Raw genomic sequence first — 12,284 nt, forward strand, 5'->3', positions numbered from 1 at the left:
TGAGATATTGTTGTGCAAGCCCCATCCCACAAGCCCCCTTCTTATCTCTTCTGTTTCTTTTTACTCTTTCCCCTTTCTCTATTTCCCCCGCCCCCCCCCCACCTTTTGTTTGCTGGTTTTTCTTGAACCCCCCCCCCCCCCCCCCCCCTTATTTTGTTGGGCTAGGTTTAAATTCGTCAAATGTTTTGACTGATCATGAAATTCAGTATTGGAAGCCTACACTCACCTGAACCGATCTCCCTGCCTGCTGTAACCTTGGCTTCCCCAAGCTTACGTTAGGGGATATACAGGGACAAGCCTGGTATATTAAATCTAGGGGCTACGCCCTCCAGCAGTCACCTTATAAAAACCTTTGTGCTTCAGTGGTCGAGGTTTTTCCCAAACAGGAATTTTCACCAAATGTTTTCTTAGCCCCTAAAAGTGCTTAGTTTGCCTGTACCTTAGGCTTAATTGCTTGTATACAAGAATGCCTCCTTGCTGGTAACTCCCCCAAATTCTGCATTTTAGCTCATGTCCTTCCACAGATATACATTTATTCAGGAGAAGGGGCTCGTGAACATTTGGGCTACAAGCCTGCTATAAAAGCACTGTCCCCATTTTAGTCCCTATCTTAGTTGATCTAGGCATAACAGGTTCAACAGCAGTGGGAACCATGGCCCTAGTACAAGAAAATAGTCATTTTGAAGCCCTCACCTCCCAAGGCTACACAGATATCCGAGACTTGGAGAGCCAAATCTCCTACTTGGAGACCACCCTAGATTCCCTGGCCAAAGTGGTTCTCCAAAACCGCTGAGGTTTAGACCTCCTGTTTCTCAAGCAAGGTAGCCTTTGTATGGCCCTTGGAGAAACCTGCTGTTTTTAAGTCAACCACTCTGGGGTGCTTCGGGAATCTCTGGCTACTGTACGTCAACGTCTGGCTGACAGAGAGGCTCATCATCAACAATCTATGTCTTGGTACCAATCTTTTTTTAACTGGTCCCCCTGGTTCACATCACTTGTAACTTCCCTTATAGAACTATTACTCCCTAACTACCTATGTTAGACAAAGGATTCAAGCTGTTAAGCTGTTTGCCCTTCCCACTGTCTGTGTCCCTATATAGGTTCCCCTGGACTCAGATGAGTCAGAGATACAACTATGAACCAGTAAAAAGTGGGGAGTGAAGTGCCCACCAGAAATCACACACTAGAGTCCCCTTAAATCTGTTACAGGGGACCCCTACTGGGGTCCTTGGAAACCACCTAATAGGCTCCTATAGTAAAGAAATGTTTCACCTCTGTTGCTAAAAACATGCCACAGATTCCCATGGATTCAGGTCTGTTTTGCTTTAGTAGAAATAATACTAAGGCTTTGTTTCAATAAGAATAATACTAGAATAATACTGAGAAAGCTCCGCTTCAATGGAAACAATGCTAACCCCTTAGAAACATATTCTGTTGCCAACAATCACATTGTCTATAAAATTATGTCTAACAGAAAGCTCGATGCTGTCTTTTGGTCTGAGAGGCAGTCCCAGCCGGTTAGTAAACACTCCTATCAAATTATAATTGGCCTAGCTGTCCCGTTATGTCTCGGTGTCCATCATAATATCAATAATCCTATTTTAATCATTATTTTTACTTTTTTAATTAGTTGATACATTTTGTTTTGATACAAATCTTTCCAGCAATATATGAACAAGCCCCCAACTTTGAGACAGTATATTGACTGCTAACAGAAAGGAGGTGTCCTTTAATTTCAACCAGACAGTCCTGACATTGAACTACTGTATTTGACCAAAGTTTTGTTGTCTTTCATTATTAACTTTATTTATATTGTTGTAGTCATTGTGAATATATTTCTTAGAGCTCTTCTTTCATCAATAATATTTTAATAGATCTTTTCAAAGGAAACCAGGCTTAGGATGATTAGTATCCATAGTCATATAAAGATAACAGCAGGATTCCATAGAGATGTAGAAAAGTACTGTATATCCTATACATAAACTCTAATGTATAAATGTCTCAGCTATCTGTCTTTGGTCCTTTGTTATCCGACTTTTTAATGACTTGGAAGAAAATATCGATGGGATAATCAAATTTACAGTTAGCACAAAATTAACACAATAGCTAACATATTGGATGACAGCATCCAGATCCAAAAATGTCCCAGCAGGCTAGAATGTTGGACTGCATCCAATAAGATGAGATTAACAGATGCAAATGTAAGGTGCTATACTTGAGTTCAAAAAAATAACTTCCTAAGCGTAAGATATAGGAGACAAGGAAAGGTTGGGAAAAGATCTAGGGATGTTAGGGGACTGCAAACTCAACATGAGTTTGTGTGTGAGTGTGACAAGAGTCAATCTTACACCATACTGAGAGACCCAGAAAAGGGAATGTTTTATAATTGTTACACTGATACTCTTTTCTTTCTTATCTTCTTATATATTTTTGGTATCAGTATTTGGTATCAGTCTTCTAAAATTCTCTTCTACCTTCTCCCCCAAAAAGTGGCCTCTCATAACAAATAAAAAAGCTGTAATACACCCCCTCTGAGGCTACTTCTCAACACCTGTTTTCTTCTGTAGGTTAATTACTTCTTCTTTAGGTTTCTAAAGTTAACCCTGAGCCTTGTGAGGCCCTCACTTGCCTATTCCACATTGATTACCAGTTAGCTAGTCATAGTTAATTAGCTTTTAGTTAGGAGTAATTTCTGAAGTGGTATAGTAAAAATAGTCATTATGAAAACAATCCCTTCAAAAGTCTGAGACACACTTTCTAATAAGTACATACAAAATCCAGGGCAAAGTGGGTTCAAGTTTAGAAAAAATATGTCACAAAGGAATAACTATCATGTCTTGATTATTTGAAGCCTTTTTCTCCCTTTATGGAGTAATCATGAAGTGCTCGTGAAGTCTTGTGTGGCTTTCTGATGATCTCAGAAAGTCGATAAATTTGTAAAATTCTGAGACAGTCTTCTGTGGTGGATCTGGTTTGCCTGCCTGCCCCTGTTCCTGTATAGATGATGCTGTCACCCACTGCTACCAGCTCAATTGGGAAACCCAAATGCTCCTTTTAGAGGTCACAAGGGGATGGCAAGGTGAAGTTTGGCTCATTTCACCCCTCCTCCCTTCTTTGCTGCCTTCTGTACAGATATAAGTGTTTAGCTTCTCAGAGAACATCCAAAATTTAACTCTTACAACAGTTAATCGAATGTTTCTGTTTGGAATTGCCTTCTCTGACAATACATAGACTTGAAGGTGTGTTGGTTTCTTCAACCAATCCTAATACTTTTTCTCATTTGATGTCATCCAATGGCTCCACTCACTTCATTCTTTGCCAACCTGATTAACTAGGTTGTTTTCAGATAATCTATTTCTTGATTGACCACGTATTGATTCTTAACTCCAGGGGCCTTAACTTCATGGAAAATTGAAGACATATTCTCCTAGTCTATCCACAGAGGAGAAAAAAAAACTCTCTCCCTCTCAACCACTATCTCTTCTCAAAGTTGGACCATTTGCCTCCTTATTAAAAAAAAAAAAATAACGACAAGGAGTAGTTAAGATTGTGAATTTAAACTAAATGGGACATGATTCCTGCCCCCACTCATGGGATTTATCACTCAGGTTCCACAATTCTTGGATAACTGGATACCAAGCAACCACTTCAGGCCATTCTGGCATTGAGTGGTTTCTTTCTCTTAATTACCACCTCTCTCCAACAGTCAGGGAATGGTGCCAGGGCTGCTTGACTATGACAATCTGTTTTGGGCAGAAACTTCAATCTGTTCTTTCTTTCTTTTCTTTTCTTTTTTTTTTCTGGTTCAATCAAATTCTCAAATTATGACGATCAGTTTTGCCCTCTTTGGAGAGAGTGGTAGTTACATGGAGTCTATGCAGAGACACACAGTTCCCTAGGGCCTTCTTCCCAATAACTGTGTATGAGGATTCCCTCAGCAAAAGACCCTCACCTATTTAGCAGGGGCAGAGAAGTCTAGGAGAGTTAGATAGGATAATACATACATTCTATCAGGATGGCTGACTCTGTACACATATACAATATACATTATATATGTATATATATATATATATTCATATATGTGAATATGTGTGGTATGTGTGTATACCCTGGAGCAGATGCCTTTTACTATTAGATGGTTATTTGCCCTTGGGCAGTATTTACCTCCGGAGATATTCTCCTAAGGAGAGCTGTTTATCAAATAGAATTGCAAATCAGTGACCCGATTGTAGTGTACCACATTCACCAATGGAGCATTACTGTCCCTTCCAAAGATCTTCCAATACTATCTTCCCATCTTTTGTCATTTTCTGCCAATTTGCTGGGTATGAAGTGAAACCTCAAAGTTGTTTCAATTTGCATTTTTTTTATTATTAGTGATTTGTAGTAGGAGTTTCCATTCTTAATGTTGAAGTAGGATGAAGTGGGTTTTTAAAAGGAAGTAGTACATAATACTGTCTTTTGAGTTATTCATCCACTTTTTCTTTAATTTGTTGATGCCTTTTGTTCTGATGTCACAGTCATTTCCAAATATTCCCCTTCCTTTCTCTCCTACTCACTGACCCTTCCTTTGCAAAAAAACAACCCCCCCCCCATAAAATAATTTAGCAAAACTAATATATTATCTTTGTCTGGCAGCACATGTATCACTCCCTACCTAGCATGATTTCCCTTCACTTGTCTGACATAAGAAGGGAAACATATTTTTTCTCATCACTTCTTTGAGTCCAACCATGGTTATGATTACAATGTCCAATTCTGTTTTGTTTTTCTTTTTGTTTATGTAAGTGTGGCGATTGATTGATTGATTGATTGATTAAATCAACCAAATCACCCTCACCAATCTAAAGTGTCAGAATGCTATGCCCTCTTACATTAACTAGGAGCAAAATATCTCTATCAAAAAAACATCCATCATTGACTTTAGGTTAAGTGCAAAAAAAAGTCTTTGATCAATTCAGATGTCTCTGAAAGCCACTAGATTCCTTGAAATGATGTTGCATAGGAAGTGTAAATTAGAAGTAGACCACCATCTTATACCATATTCCATATTATAAATTTAAAATTGTTTTATGTCCTGGATATTAAAAATCATCTCATCAAAAACTTAGAACAATATCAGGTCCATTTCACAGCTATGACTAGGGAATGAATTCTCAACCAAAGGATAAAGGTAATTCAAAAGATACAATTGATAACTTTAACCACATGAAATTGAAGAGTTTTTGCAAAAATCACAGTAATACAACTACAATAAAATGAGAAATCTTCAATGGGGAAAAATCTTGTGTTCAACATCTCTGATAAGGGACTGATATCTAAGAGATTTGAACAACTAATAGAGACACACAACCAAAAGTTTTTCTCTAAAAAATAAGCTGTGAAAGGATATGAACAAACAAGTTCTCAAAAGAGTTGCAAACTATTGGCATCATATAAAAGAATACTCTGAATCAATGGTATCAAATTCAAATGAAACAGGGGCCACCAAACAGCATATAAGGATCCTTGCTGGCTGCATTTTGACTTAAAATAGCACTTATTAAAATTATCTGTTAAATTGTATTTTCATTTATTTGTTAAATATTTCTCAAATTACATTTTAATCTGGTTCCTGCAGCAAATAGTTGGAAGAAAGTGTTACCAGCTGCCTCATTTGATAGCTCTGCTCTGTATCACTATGAATAAGAGAAATACAAATAAAAAGTGGGGTTTTACCTCATAGAGTTGTTTCATTTTGTGGAACTTTTTTCTTTTTTGTGTGTTTTTTATTCTTTCTTTTTTCTTTATTATAAGGGTAGGGAAAGGGAGACAAGATAATATAGAATTAAATAATGTGAAGGAAAAATATAAATAAATAGTTAATAGTAAAATAAAATATAAAAGCAATAAAATTATTTTGAAATTAAATGCTGATTGAGTTGAATGCATCTCTCAGAGTGGAATTTCAGGAGAATGATAGGCTAGTGTTCATGATAATTTTGGTCAGTGGAACCTTTCCAGCACTTCTCAAATCACAGCATCTATTCATCTCTTTAATGTAGTCTAAGGCTTGCCTTGAGACTGCCCACTGCCAAGAGGTATCATTGGGTTATCTCTTAAATTATAGGAAAATCACTTGAAGCTGGTGCTTATGCATTGACAGAAGAAGCAATCAAGAAGGTAGACGGTATCAATATGAATATTCAATAGAGAATAGTCCTATTGGCTGGAAGGTCAGGTTTTCTTGAAGATTTTTAGTGTTTCCCTTTGATTTTTGGATGAATCTGTAGCTTATAGATGTGAATGCTCCTTCCATAGGTCCAAATTGTAATCTGTCTTTATATTCTCATTTGGTATAATTATTGTCCATAACCTTCCATAAATATTTCACAAAAGTTACTCAAGATGCTATAGACCTTCCTAGACCTAAAGACCTAAAGGTCTTTTATACTTTATGAATACCAATACACTCTATTCACCTGCCCAAATACCACCACCCCACGCTCCTTTTTCTGGTAATGCCTATCCCTGACAATGTCTTTTACATAAATTCTTACATGCAAATCATCATTGATGATAATGCTGCAGCCTACTTCTACCCACCCCCTGTGATTTTTATTTTTCTGAAGTCATTCTCCTACTATAATTGATTCAGATCTTCTTGGGAATCAGGGAAGTATATATTTTCTTTTTTTTTTTTTTTTGCATTTTGTTAACTTTTCCCTTTCTGACTAAGACAACATACCTCCCTCAGAAATAGTTGCATAGCAAACTCAAAACAATTGAAGACACACACACACATGCAAATTGTACAATGTCTATAAGCTGTAGGTAGAACTTAATTGATAAGGAGGTTGAGGAGATGGGCTTTGTGTGAAATGCTTGTCTGTGAATTTAAAAGCCTCCTGGATAATTTTAAGATTGTCAGGGTAATAACAACCGTAGTTAGGGGAGGGAATGAGGGAATAAGCATTTGCATAGAACACATTATGTGCATCCCCATTTTACAGATGAGGAACCTGAAGTAAACAAAAGTTAAATGACTTGTGCAGTCATACAACTATTAGGAGTCTGAAACCAGATTTGAACTCAGGTCTTTCTGATTCCAGATTCTGCCCTCTCTCTACTGTGTTACTATCTGCCTCTAGCTAAGCATATAAAATGGGTAAATATATGAAGATGCTTCCTGGTTTCAGGCAAAATCAGATTCAGAAAGAAATCTTTTCCTACTATATCTGTAGGTGGGATTATTATCATCTTTTAAAATATCTTTCTCCAGGCAATATCAAGGAGTTAATGCCTTTATTGTAATAGTAGTAGTCTCCACTGCAATAGAAACACCTCTTTAGTTCTAATGGTAGTACTTTGAATTTTAAAGAAGGAACTTCCCTTTGAACATCCACTTGTTGGATAATTTCATTTGTGTACAACTCTTTGTGACCCCATTTGAGGTTTTCTTGGCAAAGATATATTGGAGTGTTTTGTTGTTTCCTTCTCCAGCTCATTTTAAGCATAAGGAAACTGAGGCAAACAGAGTTAAGTTACTTGCCCAGGGTTACACAGTTAGTAAATGTCTGAGGTCAGATTTGAACTCAGGAAGATGTCTTCCTGACTCCATGCCCTAGCATTGTATCCACTGTGCCACCTAGTAGCTCTTTGAACATAAAAAAGTGATAGCTAAAAAGGACTGTTTTTAGGCATACTAAAAAAAAGGTCACTGAGTTTATACCATGTGGAGTAGTATTGTTATCATTTTCCTGTAGGTCAAGGAGATGTTTGTGAAAAATAGCATGGATTTCTGATAATCACAGTTCAGATGGAGAAGTAGTGTCATTGGAAGTGGTGGCAGACTCTCATGATCCCTACTATCATGTAGGCTGACCCTGTGGGATCTCTTGAGCTTAGAACTTCTGGGTTGCAGAGGACTAAGGCTATTTATTGAGTGTCCCTATTAAGTTTGAAACCAATATGGGGAGCCCCTGGGAGCAGGCTGCCTGAATATGGGGGTGCTGAGCCAAGTTGGAAAGAGAGCAAGTCAAAACTTCTCAGTTCATTGGTAGTGGGATTGGGACTGGGAGCTTGAACTTCCATCTTGGATGAGATAGGGAGCATCAAGAGTGACAGAAGAGGAGGGATATGGAAGTAGTGTCTCCACACCTAGAAGAAACTTTCTGATGAGGCAAGACTTGGCATGCTGCCATGCCAAGAGATTTTTCTATCCCTCTTTAACAGGAAAGGGTTGTCATTGCAGGAAAGTTTTGGTGGAAAATGCAAGTGATCTAAGTAGGCAAATGTGTCTGTTTAATGGGAATTAAATTGAGTCACAGACTGCCAAGACTCTGAGTAAATCTCTGGGTGAGAAGTAATTGAACTATTCTTCTCTGGGAGACTAGAGTGACTGGGTAAAGTGCTTTGATCCTTTACTCTCTGCTTCTTTCCCCACTTCCAAACTATAGGCATTTTACTCAAGTTTTTCTGTGGGTATTTTTTGCTCTGTTTATAAATTTTAATTTAATTCATATCTTTGAAAATATTTTCCCAGCACATAAGACCTATGACTGATCATAACTTGTTATGGATGTCTGAATCTGTATATTCACATGCAGGGGGAGAGTTCAAATGGAAGACAAAAGTAATCACTAGAAATACACAGAATTTAACTAGGTGGGAGCCTTAAACTTCTACCTAAAACATTAGAGAGTTTTTCCTAATTGGGGGTTCCCTGAACTGAAAGTGAGAAGACCATATGCTTATTATTTTATTAAGTACTGTTACTTACAAACCCCCAAATTGACAATTTAGGACAGCTATGTGGCTTAGTGGATAGAATGCCAGACCTGAAATTAGGAAGACCTGGATTTAAATCCAGTGTCAAACACTTACTAGCTGTGTGACCCTGGGCAAGTCACTTAACTCTGTTTGCTTCAGTTTTCTCCTCTATAAAATGAACTGAAGAAGGAAATGGCCAACCACTATAGTATCTTTACCAAAAAACTTAAAAAGCTAAACAAAACCAAACAGACAAACCAAATAACCCAAAACAAACCCAAATGAGATCATAAGGAGTCAGATACAACTGAAAAAATAAATGACAAAATCAACAATAAAACTGACAGAGAGGCCCTTGTAAACTGGAGTAATTCACCCCTAGGCTAAAGAGTAAATCCTTGTTATAACTAGATACAACTGTCTCAGACTGAGTGTGCCTTAGGTAAATCTCCTATAACTGTTTAAGAAACAGGTTAAAAGCAGCAACCAAAGGGAAAGTCACATTCTTAGGCTGCTCAGTGGGAGAAGAATGTCATGTTCATTCTAATCTTCCTAGAATTATGCTGCAGTAGATAGAGGACTGGACTTGAAGCATGGAAGACCATGCATGAAATTCTCTCCCTCTTCACTCCCACCTTCTGGTTTACCTTCCTTTAAGTCTCCCCAAAATCTCAACCTCTGCAAAAACCCTTCTATATCCTCCTTAATGATAATGTTCTTCCCCTGAGATTATCTCTGACTTATCCTGTTCCCAGTGCTTAGCATAGTGCCAGAAACATAGTAGGCACTTGTTGACTTGACTTAAGTTTAAATCAAACATTTATAAGTGGAAGAGCCAAGATGATGGAGAGAAGGCAAGGACTTGCTTGAACTCTCCCCCAAACCCTTCCAAAGATCTTTAAGTGATGCCCTAAAACAAATCCTGAAGTGGAAGAACCCACAAAAGAATGAGGTAAAACAACTTCCCAGTCCAAGATAACTTAATAGTTTGGCAGGAAAGGGCTGTCGCACCTCAGTGAGAGAGGAACATAGACTGGTGCAGGCCATGCCAGCACAGACCAGGTCCCAGAAAACCAGGAAGCAGACCTTGGGAATGAATGAATTAGCAGCTGCTTCTGGAGCTCTCAGCCCACAGATGGTAAAGGGATTGAATAATCGGTCAGAAGGAGATTACAGGGATCTCTTTGCTGGAAGTAGGAGCAGGACTCCATTGCTTTGCCCATAGGCAGATATGGGTTGTAGTTCTGGGTGGTGGTCCCCAGGCAAGGAGGAGCACTAGCAGATCAGAACTTGGGGCCACAGTAAAGCAGGGATCCTCATCACGGATCCAAAGCAGAAAAGGGTGCTTATGGTTGCTCACAGACCAGAGCAGAGGCCAGGAGATTAGTAAACACACTTCTCCTTAGATCATACTGATGGGGTACAGGCTCTGGGAAACCCCTTGAACCTGACTGAATCTTCCCACTTGATGAGGCATTTGCCTGAGACCATAAACCTTTCATTATTTTAGACCCAAGTCTCTGTTACTCTTAACAGAGTTAACTCCTAGCCCTCCACTGTCCAGCTACTTCCCACTCTTGATCCTATCAAAATATCTATACCCAAATTTGTTACCTTTAAATTAGTTTAGGCTTCCATTATCTGTCATCTCCAGGTAGCCTTCAGCTATTTCCTACCCTTAATCTCATTACTGGAGTCTCACCTCATTTGACTCCTCCTGAAGACCCTCCCTAAACTCATCCTCTAGACCACCCCTAAATCCTCCCACACTTTTTCTGTATTTAAGATCCATCTTGCCTCCATGACAGGGCTGAGAGTAATCTAGCACAGACTCATTCTGTGTCAGAGGCCCACTTGTCAATATAAGCTTCCCATATACTTAGGCTCCTTAAGAGTCTACCCATTATGGCGAATCTTTAACAAACTTTGCTTAATTTTGACTGAGAGAAACTTTGAGTCAAATTCATTCAGCAGTACCCAGCATCTTGATATTTTGGGGACTCAAGCACCCCTAAATCCTAAACCTCAACAATATCATGTTGGACAACTGAAAACATAAGGTCCCTGGAAATATCTCTGAAAAGAGTTGCATATAACCCCTGAAGCTTGGGAAAGTGTGCCCACCATCCTGGAAGCAGAGCCCTACTTTAGCAAAGAGTTAAAAGCCAAAAAATAGTCTAGGAAAATGAGCAAACAACAATAAAAAATTCTGACCATACAAAGTTACTATGGTGACAAGATCAAAATATACACACAGAAGAAAACAGTAAAGTCAAAATTCCTACATCTAAAGCCTCCAAGAATGATATTTGATCTTATTCTCAATAATATCATTGAGATATTTTCTCAAATAATAATTTGAGCTCTCATGGGAGAGCTCAAAAAGGATTTCAAAAATCAAGTAAGAGAGGTTGAGGAAAAATTGGGAAGTGAATTGAGAGCAATGCAAAAAATATGGAAAAAGGTTCAGCAACTTGGTAAAGGAGGCACAAAAAAATACTGAAGAAAATAATACCTTATAAAACAGAATAGGCTAAATGGTAAGAGACATACAAAAATCCAATGAGGAGAACAATGCCTTGAAAAGCAGAATTGGTCAAATGGAAAAAGTTATTCAAAAGTTCCGTGAAAAGACCTCCTTAAAGCAGAATTGGCCAAGTGGAAAAAAGAGGCACAAAAAATTCACTGAAAAAAGAAGTCTTTAAAAAATAGAATTGGTCAAATGGAAAAAAAAAGGTACAAACCTCACTGAAGAAAGCAATTCCTTAAAAATTAGAATTGAGCGAGTGGAAGCTAATGACTATATGAGACATCCAGAAACAATAAAACAAAATCAAAAGAATTTAAAAATAGGAGACAATATGAAATATCTTATTAAAAAAACAACTGACCTGGAAAACAGATCCAAGAGAGATAATTTATTGGACTTCCTGAAAGCCATATTAAAAAAAAAGCCTAGACATCATCTTTCAAGATATTATCAAGGAAAAATGCCCTGATATTCCAGAACTAGAGGATTGTGATAGTAATGGCAATTAAAGATTCCCCTGTATTGGCTTGGTTTTCAAATTGACTGTGTTAAAACGCAGAGCTTGTTAATCCCACCTGTGGGATGGACTTGTTGATGTGAAAAGAGAGTCCTGAACTGAGAGGAGCTGGTGACGTAGATTTGGAGAGACAAGAGAGAGGCAGAAGAACTTTTTGGAAGCAGCACCTCGTGAGGCAGAGAGAGAGACTGAGAAGGATTGCTGAGGGCTACTTTGAATTGCCCTGGACTTTTGAGACCTGACCCCTGAGCTGCCAAGGACTGAGGAGACATGGCTGTTTTGCTGGTACTTTGTCTGTCTGTTTTGATGTTGTTTTGCCAGATTTGTCCACTGGTGAAAGACAGTCCTGTTGTTGAAGAAGTCCTGGAACCTGGCTTTTGGTTAAGAAGCCCTGAGACTGTCCTGCAGACAGAGAGTGAATACTGTCCACTGGTGATGAACAGTGCTGTTGTTGCAGGGGTCTGGAGACTGTCCTGCAGACAGAGT

This window comes from Petaurus breviceps, unplaced genomic scaffold, assembly GCF_028583685.1.
Source record: "Petaurus breviceps papuanus isolate PSGF00001 unplaced genomic scaffold, PetGlider_PUasm1.0 90700, whole genome shotgun sequence".
Lineage (NCBI taxonomy): Eukaryota > Metazoa > Chordata > Mammalia > Diprotodontia > Petauridae > Petaurus > Petaurus breviceps.